This window comes from Anser brachyrhynchus (assembly GCF_964034855.1).
Source record: "Anser brachyrhynchus genome assembly, chromosome: 21".
NCBI lineage: Eukaryota > Metazoa > Chordata > Aves > Anseriformes > Anatidae > Anser > Anser brachyrhynchus.
In genome coordinates, this window is record NC_137714.1 from 4,085,854 (window position 1) to 4,100,308 (window position 14,455).

The window sequence follows — 14,455 nt, forward strand, 5'->3', positions numbered from 1 at the left end:
TATCAGTGTTTCCTGTAAAATTCAGGTTCCCTCTTCTGACCTACTTGAGTTGAACACCTTGTTGGCTTTTCTCACATTCACCCACGCGCAGCCTGAGAAGCCTCGTGCTCCACTTGAAAACTTTTCCCCAGGAAAGCGAAATAGGTTACAGCTGAGGTATTTCAGCTGCAGACGTACAGCAGTGGGATTCTGAGGGGCCCAGGAAAGCAGCAAGGGGACCCCACAAAAACACGACTGAGCATACTCACACTAACAGCCAGCCTGGGGAGCCTGGCTCCCCCCCAGCCTCTCCGTAAGCTGAATTTCCACAGAAACATGCTTTTGCCTGGAGACTACAGCAGAATGAAGCCTTTGCCTCCTTCTCCCCACAGCCAACCCCCGGGCTCCCCACAGCCCTTGGTTTAGCAGCAGAGGCCTGGTGCTGCTGCTCAGCGCGGCGGACAGGAGGTCAGGCCCCAGCCCTGCAGCAGTGGGGCTGCCAGCCACCTCCACACCAGGGCCTGTGCTCCAAGATTGTTCTTGCCCTTTTTTTGCTTGTTCTCCTCTCAAGGCAGGATCAGGACCCAACGACAGCAAGGTGACAGCACTACACCGCCTGGGAAGACCGTCCTCTCCCCCTCCTACAAAGGTCACTGCTCGCTTCCACTGCTGCCAGCTGAGAGCGCACCTTGTAGCAGGCTCCACAAAGGGAGAAGTTATGTTATTTACATGAAAGCAGGGCTCAAGTTTACATTTCAAATGCCCCCTTTGGAAAGGCTACAGAGCTTTTCCCCTTGGAAGAGCAGCTGTGACAGCAGGAGTCAGCGCAGACAGACACAAAGGCCCAGCTGACGCCCGGCCACGTACCTCAGGCCCTGTGCTCACCGCTTTGAGACCCTCTGGTCCCACGTTGGGTGGTGTCAGATCTCAGCCCAGCTGTACAGCAACACTCGCTGCAGCACGTAGCATTTGCCAATCTTGGCATTTATGCCAGAGCTCCTTGCGGCATCCTTTCCAGAAGCTGAACGTGGGCAGAAGATGGTGCTTTCAGCACGGCTCCCACCAACCCCATCCATGCACTGAAGGCAAAAGCCAAGGAAACCTCCCTGTCGTTACCTGCTTCCTCATTACAAGGTAGGGCCAAGAGCATTTTCATCATGCAGAGCACTTGCAAAGCTCAAAGCATTATTATCATCTATAATTAAAGGATCCCATTTGGCTCACAAGGGCACTACCACATGTGCTAACCAGTGTGTGTTTTCAGGGGCATCTCCTACCTCACCAGACAAGGACCTTTTGGAAGCTGCTATTTGCTGAATACTCAATTAGCACATCATTCCCTTCCAAAGCCTCACTGGAGCAAACAAAGCCCAATCTAAACAGTATATCAAGATCTACCACAAACAACCTTTCCAGCGATTGCAGCGCAGGTTTACAGTCTGCACACTCAGCAGAATGTGCGCTCGCTGTGAAGGTTACGGTTATTAAAATGCACGTAGATCACCTGCTTAGAGTCCTGAAAGCTACAGCCTTGGCAATTTGCAGGCAGACGGATTCTCATCTCTGATTCTCATCTCTGCTACACCAGCACCGTGCCGGTGCCACCCTGAATTTTAGTGGAAAGTTTCCCAGGTTTGCCCTGGAGTAACGAAGATCAGACCCTGGTCATGAAGGGAGACAGAGCAGGTATTTTATTTATAAAGCCTCCCACACTCTGCCTCCCTGCAAATCACACTCCTGCCAAGTGAAGCCTGCACACTGAAACCAGAATTAAAATACAATAAATCACTGTAAGAAAAGAAAAAAGCCAAAACCCTCATCCTCATAACATTTCCGCAGATCAGGACAATTGAGTACAGAGGATCCAATTAGGAATGAAGCAGAAAAGGCTCAGAAGAATGATAGTGCCAGGGAAGCTGAGTGGCTCCTTAAAGGGCTATGTTTGCGAGCAGAGTGGTACCGGGTGCTCCAGAGCACCTCATTCCTGGGTGTTCCATCCATCCTTTGGACAAGCTCAAGAAGGATGAAGGGCAGAAACCTTCTTAAGGCACCTGTTTATGGTGCAACAGCATCCTTGCAAATTAGCAGAGCAATCTGCCCAGCATTGCACAGTGAGGTTTACATCTGTCCCCTGCCTCAGCCAGTCGCATCCACTTTGACTGTAATCCTTCAAACCAGCTGCATCTTCCCCTTCACAAGGGCAGCGGGCGGCACAGGGGAGCCCTCATCTCAGCCAGGCCAGAGGGGTTTCCAGAACAAGCAACAACACCGTAATCACAAAGCACGCTGCTCCAGGGGCAGGTGAAATCCCAGAATAAAACCCAAGCAAACAAAACCCACCTCTCTCACAGCTCCTGCTTGCCCAGAGCCACACCAGGGGAACACCACTGCCCTTGAAAAGTTTGTGATCTGGCGTGCACCGAGGTTGCTCTGGAAGGCTATTCCTCACCGAAGATAAACAGTCCTGTGCTCAGCAGGGCATCGGAGTGTTTACAGATTAAATTTTTTTTTTCCTGAAGAACATCTACTCCATAAAACAACAATTAGCTGCACTCTGAATTTACGAGTGTAATTTGCGATGCTGTTAAAGCACGGGCAGTCGTGGCTCCCACACAACGGTAATTGTTTGCATTGCTCGGAAGGAGCCAGAACAAGACATGCTGCTGGCTGCTGGGAGGGGGTGATAGGACAAGGAGCCAGTGCTGTCCTTCACAGGAGAAAACCGCTACCACCTTCACAGGGCAGGTACTAGCACCATTATCGCCTGCAATGATGCAGTGATCCCCAAAACATTTGATTTCCAACACAGTGGTGAGAAGGATTTTGTTGCGGGTTGGTGACTGCATTAATCTGCTTGGGTTATAGCAGTGAGAGCCAGATGAGGCACTGAGGAAAGGTAGAAGTTAAACATTTGAGGGAAGCAATAATAATTAGAGGACTCCAAATCATTTAGAAATGAATGAAAAAATATTAGGAGTGGGGTCTCCCTGCCTGAAGCAACTTCCTTAAGTAAACGTCACCAGAGTCTGATAAGAAATTATTAGCCTAGAAACTTAGATGTCTCCAGGGGGAACACAGGTATTAAAAGAGATGAGCCTTGATGGAGTTAATGGTGTTTTCTTACAGCCAAGCTCCCTAATGAAAGTGAGCTCATTTACATACCCAGCCACTCAGCACTACCCGGTGCCAGCTAGCCAGCAGCATCCTCCTGCAGAGGGAAGGAGGGCAGAGGCACCAAGAAGCACCTCTCGTTTAAATCCCCTGCTGGCACAGCACTGAGCATCCCTGCCCACCACCGGCCGCCCCCAGTTGGGGGCAAGCTCCGGGGTACCAGCAGGGCGGCTGCAGAGCTGGCAGAGAAAAAGAAGTGGTTTTAACATTAGCAAGAGCTTGTGAAGCCAAGAGGCTGTTTCCAAAAGTAAAGGAAGAAAGGTTTTCTAGTTCATAGCTGCAAGGTATTTACCTTAATGTTAAGTGACAATTGCTTGCAAAACAGTATTGCGGAAGCTCCCTGGAGGCATTAATCAGAAGTTGTATCTCCCATTCTTTGCTCCTGCTAAGCACACAGAGTGACAGATACTTAGAGATAGCACTGCGGGGCAGGGGCTTTCATTCACAGGCTGCTATCAGCAAAAACATTGAACTGCCACTGGAGTTCCTAAATTGAGAGCTTAAAACCTTTGTGGGTTTAGATCTGAAGCCTTTCCGTGGGTTTCTGAAGACCATAACCAATGCTCTGACCACCAGAAATCAAAGCGGTCTGTTACCAAGCGAAGTCCTTCTGAAGGCTGGCATTCCCGGGTCTGTCCCCAGGGCTCCCACGAGCAGGATGTGCTGCAACCTGCAGCTGCTGGAGGAAATCCACGCTGCTGCCAAGCCACTCTTGTGACCAGAGGGGTTCTGATGCAGGGAGGGAAACGGGTCACTCCCAAGCCTCTCCATCTGCAGGGAGAAACAGTCTGACTCCACTACAGCTACCAGAGAGACAGGATTATTAATACTTTTTTTTTAAATTTTATTTTTAATTACCCAGACAGTGAGGAGGCATAGGGAACGGCAGCATAGAAGCTGCATCCTTCCTCCGTGGCCCCCACCCCTCCTGCCTGCCAGCAGAGAAACAGATGGTCCCTCCAGGTCACGGCTCCTCCAGACTCACAGTGTGCAGCCCAAGCCAAGAAGGCAGAAATAAATAGCCTGAAAATTAATGAAAAAAAAAAAAAAAGATTTCATACAGAGGAGTTGGTGCCGTCTGGCCACGGGAAACACACGCACCAGGAAAAGCCAGCAAGTCACAGCACCATCGCTGCCAACCAGCACTAACGTGATTTTCTGCAAGGAGGGCTGGGGCTCCTTCCACGTGAGGAGGGCATGGTCATCACTCCTTGCTCAGAGCCAGCTTCTCCACACAAGCCCTACAACACTCATGGCGGGTCCAACCCAAAGACTGTGTTACTGGGATGCTGAAGACCTCATCCCAGTGGTCTTCCAGCCTTTGCCTTTCTCGCCAACTCCTCATCCCCACTCCAGTTCGGGTCCCTTCCTCAAGCTGCTGCTCACCTCCACTGCCACCATCTTTCCCTGTCGTTTTCCAACCGCTCGTTCCACCTTCTCCCTCCACTTCTCATAATTGGATCACTGTAAGATGTGCTGCTGGATCTGCTTCCCTGCAAAATATACACGAAATAAACTGTATTCTACCAAGATGGTGCTTTAAATCCTTATTTCCCTTCATTGTACGCATCTTACAGAGTCATTTTTAAATTGCAGAACCATGTCTACAGATTTATGTGCGTCTTTAAGGTCTAATTTCCATAAAAAAACAACTGCAGAGTGTTCCTTATGCCCCAGGGCATAGCAGATACAAGGAGAACACCTAATGAATTAAAAATGTTTGGATAAAACTTATATAAACTCTTACATATGCTAATAAGATGAAAGGCTATAATTATGAGCTGAATTGTGTACTGACACAAGTAGCTCTGTGCAGTAAGCGATAGAATTTCGGTGTCCTTGAAGCCAAAATAGCACATTGTGAGAAGGCACCTTCCCATAAATCTCTCTCTAAAGTCTTTTCAACACCTTTGGAGCACAGGAGATGCTAAGGGATGCAATAACGACTTCTCAGTTAGCATGAATTTCATCTTTATAGGGATCACCCCCTATTTAAGGGCACCTTTCCGCTTCTTACAGAGCACTGACAGAAGGTAATTATAAACTTTATCTCGCATGATTTGGATCATCAGCCGGCATTCAGAGGAAAGGTACACCTAAATGATGTGTGTATGTGCATGGAGGGGGATATTCTCACCAAGTTTCAATACACTGATCTTTTCATCCAACATAAATTTTTAATGCAGGAGGAATTTAATTTTGTAATACAAAGCTTGGAAGCAATAGAGTTTGTGTAAACAGGCAGCCACAGAGAGACTGCACTCCACAAATATGTACTGCCAACAAAATCCATTTCCACAGCCATTTAATTCATGAGTTACTGTCCATCGTGCTCAAAATATAATCCTCCACAGCACTCAGCCTCCCCATCCGTGGCAGTGAACAGCAGTGCCTGCGGCACTGCTCAGGGTGTTGCCAATTTAGACCGCAACCTTTGCGCGGCGCCGTCCTGCATCGACAGCCTCGCGCTACAAAACCCACCCATGCAACGCGGGGCTCGCAGAAGGCAGCACTACACCCACAGAGGGATGTCCCCTTCCCTGCTGCACTGCCATTTCGTCCCATCGCCCTGGGCAGGCATCTCTCCCCACCTCAGCTGTGGGCCTGGGACAATATCTCCCTGAGGAGGAATTCATTAGCGGTTTTTAATACCTCTAGTATTAGGGTGATGAGACAAAAAGTCCAGATCAATTTATTAACGCCATCACGTGCCTACAGAAGGGCTAACTGTGCTACTGGAGTTCTCCAGGTTTGCTCTGGCAAGTCCGGACCTCCTGGCAACTAAGTCGACCAAGGTGAAATACCAACTGCTGACCTTCCACGAGCACCTCAGGGCTCCAACCTTAGCTCCCCACGTCAACATACACGGGACAGTCAGCCCGTCCCCTGAAGTATTTACAGCCTTTACAGGCAGGCCAAGACGAAAAACGAGGGGGGAAAGTCATGCAAGGACAGAAGCTGGCAGCAGAGGGGGGGTAAGGCAGGACTCCCAGCACACAGCCTGGCCATCACAGCAGCGATGGGAGAGCACCGCGCCTCCCCCTTGGGTTGGTCTCAGACGCCACATAATCATCGCCCCGTTTTTAATCAACCTGGGGACATGTTGTTCCCTTACAGCTATAATCAGAACTCAGCTGCATACATTTTTTTTCCCCCAGTACTATAAACTGCAAGGTTATTTAACAACACCGTCTCAATCGGCTACCTTAATGCACCACCTGGAGTTAACACATACCAAAACCGTTATTGTACGAGAAATATGCAAAGACTGCAGTCTTTCCCAGAGTCCTTTCCTTACCCTCTCCTTGCCACAGTGATGGAGGCAGTCAGCACTTTCTGCGCTGATCAATACCGCATTTGGATGCGACCACCACTCCCATCAGCGCCTCAATTACCGAGGCAGGAGTTTGCTCCTGCACACCTACCCCTTTATTGAAAATAACACCATGCACGCTGCCCACGGAAACAATACCTGCGGGAAATCATTAACCCACTAATCTGAAATCAATTTAAAGTCCATTTGCCTAATGACATGAGCACTGTAAATTATCTATGAATTGTTAATATATGAGAAAATGGCATCAGAATTTTTGTTTTATTAATTGGCTTTTCCAGATGCAAGTTATTTCTAAAGCTTTATAATCCATGTCTCTCGCTGAAAAAAAAACACATTAAAACCTCCTTAATAAGATGCCTTTTACGCCAAGAAAGAGTAAAATGAGTAAACCCACTCTTGTGAACACTTCAGTGTGAGGGTTTACACATTCATCCTAGTAATTAGAGAAGGAGAAGTCATGGGGAGAGGGGAAAAAAGGTCCTTTGAGTGCCTGTTCACGTTCTTGAACAAAATTGGTTCCAAGCACATTTGCATTTTTCTGAGGCAAAATCCCTGAGTGCAGACACGGACACCAGCCCGGGTCACCTCTCCCATCTTCCTCCTTGGCAGGCTCAGCCTCCGAGCTGGCAAGTTCACCCCCCTCAGCAAATATTTGAGCGACAGACACGCTAGCTAAAGCATTAGCACAAAATGATTGTCAGAGTCAGTGTCTGGGGACCAGGCTACGATTTCTTTGCTGATAGGCGGTTATTAGAGACTAACTTTCCCTATCAACTTCAGTACATCTACTTCTAGTGTGGGTGTGCAGAGACCTGCAGACTAATTTTTGCCATACCATGTACCCAGGCCCCAAAAAGATATATCTAGTCAACTCCTCGTTTGGTCTGTAATTCACTTGGATGTGTGGCCATGATCTCTTCATGCAGTACTCTGGGAGTACTCCTACCCCATGCAGCTGCTTGGGAATTGCTTTCACACCTATCCGCGGCCACCCACAGAAATCAAGTCCATGCCACTTCTCCACCCCATGCTAACAGGGCAACCTGGCCGTAATTTTCAAAGATTGATATCGACCAACAAAAAAACAAGCGTGATGTGCTCGGGGTTTGATTGAACCATGCAGCAAACGCACCTGAGCTAACTGAAGCCTGCAGAGCCACTGGGCACAGACCCATGGCAGCCCCAGCACTCACCTCCACCCAACAGTCAGGCAAAAAAGTCTCCTAGTGCACCACGACGACCCTGACAGGAAGAAAAAAGAGGAGCACTGATTTTGGCTGCGGTTTGATGTTCAGCAAATCTTTCAACACTCGATTCCCCACCCGTGGGTACAACTGGTAACGAGACCTGAGCTGGTCCAGCCCAGGAGACAGCCAGGCAGCAGGGACAGGCGCTGCTCAGCAGTGCCTCAAAGCCCCAGCTTGCACCCTGGGGGAAAGGCAAAGCCGTGAGGGGTTTCCCAGATCAGGTGTCCAGCAGCAGTTTTCAGATCTGGAGGTCAGATTGCTTCCAGCTGTCTGCAGAAAGGCAAGTGTGCTCCCAGTCCAGCTGCAATGCCGCTCATTGCGCCCAGGCACATACACAAGGATTACTCCATGTAAGCCAGCTCTGCTCACTCTTCCTTTTAGGATCTGACCCCCAAATCCCCCCAAACAGCAGGAAGGTTCTCAGGAGTGCTGTGCACTGAGAAGAGATGCATAAACGAAAGCTCCTCCGTGCAGTGACCAACCACTCCCGCACTCGGGCAGCAGCTGGCACGCACAGAAAGCTCCATTTTCACCAAAATAGAAAGCTGCAGTCTCCAACCTTCCCCCTTCCATTAATGCTCTATTTAAGACAGTCTTTGAATGTCTGGATTACAAACCCACCCCCTTCCAGCAACCCCCTTTCCCAGACAGCCCTCCCCTCTTCTCTGCTAAATAGATACTAAATATAAATATATACCGGGGAGAACTCGTTGGGAAAAACAGGGGTGGGATTTTTTTTTAAAAGCTTCTCCCTCCTTCATCTAGTCTGAAGAAACACACGCACAGACACAGAGCGCCTTTGTTGGCTGCTTTCATGGCTCCCAAGTGGGAGCTCGTCCGCTCACTGGCACGGCTCCCGCAGCTGCGTGCATTGCTGCCTTACCCTCCCCAGGAGACCGCCGGCCCCGCTGCTGCTCTCCTCCAGCAGACCGCAGCCCTGCCCTGGCAGCTCAGGTGACGAACGCAGTCATGGTGAAAGAAAAACTGCCAGCTGAACGCTGGCCCTATTCCCCGATCCCCTAGTGAAATCAATCCGGTCGGAAGAATTCCTGCCTGCTGATATGCTAATATTTTAAATAAGCTTTAATTGGCTTCCAGACGCTACCAGTGTCACTTGCACACCCGGTGCCAGTCCTCACTGCTGTCAGCCCCACTGTGCTGCAGCTCACACCCTGCACCTCTGCTGTAGAGCCCCCAAACGAAGAGATGCCAGTCCCCATCGCTCTGCTCGCCCCATTTGTGACCTGAATATATTTCCTTTGTTGTGAAATCACAGCACCATCTATTCCAATCATTTCACAGTTACCATTTACAAATAGAACACCACCGTGGTGGGGGAGAGCAGGTAAGAAAATTCAGCAGTCCTTGCGGTTGGAAAGAGCGTGAAGGGCAGGGAGCGTGGGTGAAGGCACGTGTAGGAGATCCGAGTCACATAATCTTTAGCCAGCCAGTACCCCCCTGCGGCTCCTGTAGGGCTCAGTCCGAGAGCCCACTGATATCTCTGCAAAGACTCCAAGCTGTAGGTAATGTACCTGAACCGTCTTGAGCCTAGGACAAGAGCTCTGCAGTGCTCCAATTGTCTTCAGCTCCTGCTACAGCAGATGTATTTGGCCAGCACATCCTCCTTCTCGCTATCCCTGAATTCTGTTCCCTGACCCCCACATCCCTCCCAGCTAATCCCCTGTGGAGAGAAGGCAGCATAACCCAGAGCCTGCTGCAAAGCCCCTGGCAGCTAAGGCACCAGGGAACCTCAAAGCTGTCTCTTACTAGGTACAATGCAAGGCCTTGCCAAGATCCCTGGGAACATCTTACGTTTTATGTTTATTTTTCAGCGTGATCATCAAGCAAGACAGCGAAGAGACTCGTCGCCATCCATCACGAGCTTCATTGTTTAGTAATAAGATGTATTACCCCCTTGCAGCAAAATAACACTCCAGCCAGAGCTCCCATTTGTTATGATCTGGCTGACTGGGACAGCTGTTCGTGTCAATGCTGTAAACACTCCATTTGGAGCAGAGACAGCAAGTTTTAAGTGCTAATAAATGGGACTGCAGGCTGCTGAGCGCACACGAGGTTAGTGGCTAGTCACCACCAGCCCTCCCTCACGGGGCCCCTTGCTCATCCCTGCTCCGCTGCTGCCTGCCCAGCTCCAACGCCCCCCTTACGACACAGCACAGGGGAGCGCAGCCCTGCCTGCCCCGTCCCAGCTCCATCACATGTCCCCAGCCAGCTGCTGCGTGGGCCGGGAGGATTCAGTGCTGGAGCAGCAGGGGGATGCTGCTTCCTCAGCTCGGCAGGCATGGGGTCAGCACAGCAGCGCTAGAGGAGGAACTTAGGTGTCAGCGCGCATCTGGAAGTAGCTGTGTCTGCTTTTCTGCACTCACCTTTATCAGAAGCAGCCTCAGCAGATCAGACAGAAGGGCGAAAGCTTTCCAGAAAGCACCGGTGGACTTCTCCAGGAGCATATGATGCTAACCTAGGAGAACAGGTTAAATTAAATGCTTAGCTTGGTCTCTGATCTTGTGCCTTCTGTGCTTTCCAGGGTTGGAGGCACGCTCTTATCTCCAGCCTATTACTCACTTCAGCAACTGCTCAGCCCTAAACCTAAATCTCCAAAGAAGCAAAGGCCCAGCTACTGGTGGCAGCTAGAAGCTGATAACAGCATACTAGGGGGGTCAGAGATGATCTGACACCACACCACATGCCTAAGCACATGCTGGGGCTGTTCAGAGCACACTTTCTCTTGCCACATGAGCTTGACCATGGCCAGCCTAGCACCTGCCCCAATGAGTGCAGTCTTCCTGCATTCCCAGCTGGAGGCAAGAGCCCTGGGACACTGTGAGGGTGCCTGCACGCACGGTGCTCTCACCCTGGCTGCACAACAGCTGGCACAGCAAGGGCAGAGCCTCTGCAGAGCAGCCTTCAGTGATGCACGAGGGCCTTGTGGCAGCATCCATCAGTGGATTTCAGAGGTCACAGCCTCACACATTAGACACAGATGTCACTTCCATTTCTACAGCAGAAAAAAAAAAGCTTAAAGTCACACAGACAAAGCACTGGCAAGATATCTTGATTTATCATCGCTGTCATTCTAGGGATTCACAGTAGCCTGAGTTTACCCTTCAGCTCCTTCGAGAGGTACATGAACAATAGGGGCAGGGGACAGGTCCCACCTCTAAATCTCTGAGGAATTCAATCCTTCAGGAAGGCTGCAAGGATTAAAAAAAAGAAATCAGCTCTCCAGTCTCTGCAGCAGCTTGAGAAACTGCCACCAGGAGCAGTTCACCCCCCAGAGAGCATGCAGTGGGAGCACTGTGAACCAGCCAGAGCAGCAGAGTTAGCTCAACAGCACTCGCAGGAGAAAAAGCCCCTTGGGTTTTCACACAGTTTGATCAGACCCACAATCTCAGCTGATTGCAGGCAGCAGTGTCACTACACCCAAGGACCTGGACTGAGTCTAGACAGAAACAGATAAAGGCACGAAACACAACCAAAGCACCACCATGCCACTGCTTTCTCTTGTGCAGCCTTGCAGCTTACAAGGACTCTGTCTGGCCCAGAACTTTCCACTCTCCAAACAGAGCTGGAAAGGAAACCCCACAGGCATCAGATCCTTCAGCAGCCTTGGGCTGCATCACATTCAGGAGATTATCACAATCACAGGTGACACTCTAGGAGATGAACCACAGCCGCTCACCCTCTCATGACAAAACTACATCGTCCATCAAGCAACCTCCTTGAAGCAGAGCAGAGCAGCAGTGAACTCATCACGCTCCTGAACACCACCACGGGACAGCCTGAGCCTCTCACTGCTCTCCCATAGCACAGAGCTGTTCTGACAAGCTGCGCTCAACACTGAGACAACAAACTTGGGTCCAGACTCAGGCATTTGTAGGCAATTAGCTTGTGCTTTGACTGCTTGATCAGCTCACAGCTCTTTTTTCCCCCCCTTCTCGTTTGTTATCTGCAAATAGCTCAAGGGAAGCCCAGGCTCACACCTTGAAAAGGGCCCCCAGGAGCCAGCACAAGCCAGCTAACAGGTGGGGAGTGGGTTCAAGAGAAAGGAATCAAGTCTCTGCTGCTCTTTGCATCCAACACAACACAGCCCCTGGGAGCTCAGAGGCCACCAGCTAGAAAGGCCTGAAGTCCTAACGCAGACACACAACCTTCCCTCGCTGTCACCTTGTACTCGCTCAGCACTAAGAGATTCCATTGAAAATGCCATTAACATTTAAGAAAGGAAAAGAGCATTCTGCACAACCCAGGCTATGAAAAACCCAACCCCCTCCACATCTCTGGGGTCAGCCTGGTATAATAAATAACCTCACAGCACCTCATCTGGGTGGGGGAACTTAGCCACCAACAGCCCCCACCTGCAGCAATCTTTGGTGATGGTGAACGAGAGTGCCCACACCTGGAGCTGAGTCCAACACCGAACATAAGCTAACAGGTGTTAAAGTAAAGCCGTCACTGAGAGCTGCTTGCCTTTCTGCAGAAAGAATGGAGCCATGATGCTCGGTGCCCCTTCAGCGGCTGGATGCCCTCACACCTACCCTCACCCTGGGGCCTTTGAGGCTGCCACATATTCTGGTGGAAGAGGACATGACCCAGCCACCTAAAACCAGAGTCACTACAGGCACCACAACCCTTCCTCTCCGACGTGCCCCCCTCAGCTAGTCAGACATGCAGCCACACAGCGGTATCCTGCCTCCTGCCAGGCCTTATCCACCCCTCACAGTTACCTCAGGACTTCATTTTCCAGAAGCAGAACATTTCACGTTTGAGGCGGAGGACATCTCTGCTGTCTGCCTAAATCACAACCTGCTTGTAATTTAATTCAACCTCCTCTGCTGCCCGTCGCAAGCAGGGGTTTATGGCGCAGTTCACCAGCTGCTGCCTTTCGGCCCAGCCAGGGCTGCGCTTCAGCAGCTGACAACCAACCCCCCTGCTGAAGGGCTTCTGTGCCCCACGTTCAGGTGTGAAACCCAGACCTCCCAACACCTTCCTCACCCCAACCCAGCCTCCCTTTGAGGACTCCTTTGCTGCTTTTCTCCCTACCATTGCCCACCGAGGTGCTGCCCAGCTCCCTGGCCCTTCCTGCTGCACACAACGCCCTCAAGCATGTTCTTATGCTGAGCTCCTGAGTAAGTTTGCTCTGACCTGAGAGGAAAAAATAAAATAACAAGAAATAGACATGGTGTGCCAGTACTTAGGAACACAATGCACAAGCCTCCCACTGTTTTGGGCTTGTTTCACCTCCTGCAAAGGCTGACAGCCCCTCCAGCCCACGCTCACACCATCCTCAGGGGAGCAGACAAAATCTGTACAAACAGCCCTGAGGATAAGAGAGGAGCACCCACTCCTCACCCATCTGTTGGGGCACTCTGTTCAGCAATCGGGTCCCTGGGATGTGTCACCTGCAGGGTCACAAAGCACCAGGAAAGGGGCAAGGGTGACCTAGCTCGTGGCTGAGCCCCTAGAGGGTGTGGGAGTGGGCAAAGCACAGGGGAGACACAGCACACTGCTCTTTTCGTGTGGTAAAAAAAAGAAAAATAAACATACCAGGCTGGTTTTCCTCAGTGCAGGTGAGTCAGAGGAGCCGGTGCAGGGTTTAAACACTCCCTATCTCCAAGTTATGCCGCCTGCCCCAGCCTGGTACAGGAGCACTCACCTGGTAGCAGCAGCCCCTCAGCACCTCTCCTCAGCACAGCCCCTGTGCTTTCACTGCACCCTGATGGAGCAATGGCTGCACCTGGGCTCATGCCTCTCCTCACACCAATGCATTGTGCAAAGGCATCATGCATCGTGCACGTTTGCAGCCCTCCCACCTTCCTCCCATACACCCTGAAGTCTGTCAGCCACAGGCATGCGACCCTGATAGGAAGCAGCAGTGCCCGCACCCCCTGTCCAAGTGCCAAAGGGCAGGATCTCTGATGGTTTTTCAGTGAGGAGGTGGGTTTTTCCTTTCTGAACCACTGATTCGGGATTTGGGTTTGGGTTGGGGTGGAGGGGAGCTGTAGCAGGCACCAGCTGCAGCACCCCAGGGTGCCTAGCCCTGAGTGCTGCGGGGTGCTGAGGAGGTAATGCAGACATCGCTGTGCCATAGCTCGACGGAAGTCCAGGGGGGATTTGCTGCAGGTGATGAAGACTTCACACCAGACGTGCTTACCTGGAAGAAAAGATGGGGCCGTGCCAAATGGCAGGCAGCAGGTCTCAGAGCACGGGCCGTCAACGTTGGCACAGGGGCTGTGCCAACAGCCCGCCATGGACAGGCTCCCGCAGCCAGAAGGCAATTCCTTCCTGCCTCTGCCAGCTTGAAACGAACAGCGAGCAGCTGCTGCCCCATCTAATCCGTCCTCCGAGCCCTTTCCCCTTTCCCAGCCCAGCAGCTATATACTGAGAAGCCACAGAAACCTTGCCTGTAACTTGGGCCGCATCTGTAGAAGCTTTTCAAGCTGAGGGCTTGAAAATGTGGGAGGTTGCTGCAGCGTGCTGGCCTTCCCAGTGTGCGCACACCCAGGGGAGGGTGCTGCGAGCAAACCTCACTCAAGCATGGCTGCAACGAGAGGTAAATGCTCGGCACTCCTCTGCGTGCATCGGTTCAGTGTGGGCCCAGGAGGTGTGGGGCGGCCGCTTGGTCTCACGGCTGCACTTTGCTGCTGCAACATGGCATGGATGGAAATCCTCAGCCAGAAGTTCATGCTAGGCCTTGTGGTGCCAC

The 14,455-nt window shown here is 51.2% G+C and overlaps 1 long non-coding RNA gene across 2 annotated transcripts; it reads right to left on the minus strand.

Moving 5' to 3' along the window:
- Positions 1–257: 257 nt before the first annotated feature.
- On the minus strand, positions 258–13,603 carry LOC308181365. 2 transcript variants are annotated; one of them, XR_013941435.1, is made up of 4 exons: positions 13,297–13,603; positions 10,119–10,210; positions 4,009–4,173; positions 258–3,921 (listed from the first exon to the last, which is right to left on the minus strand). It is a non-coding gene; the product is annotated as an uncharacterized lncRNA (long non-coding RNA). The 2 variants fall into 2 exon arrangements; XR_013941436.1 differs by lacking the exon at positions 13,297–13,603 and adding an exon at positions 11,432–12,039.
- Positions 13,604–14,455: the final 852 nt, after the last annotated feature.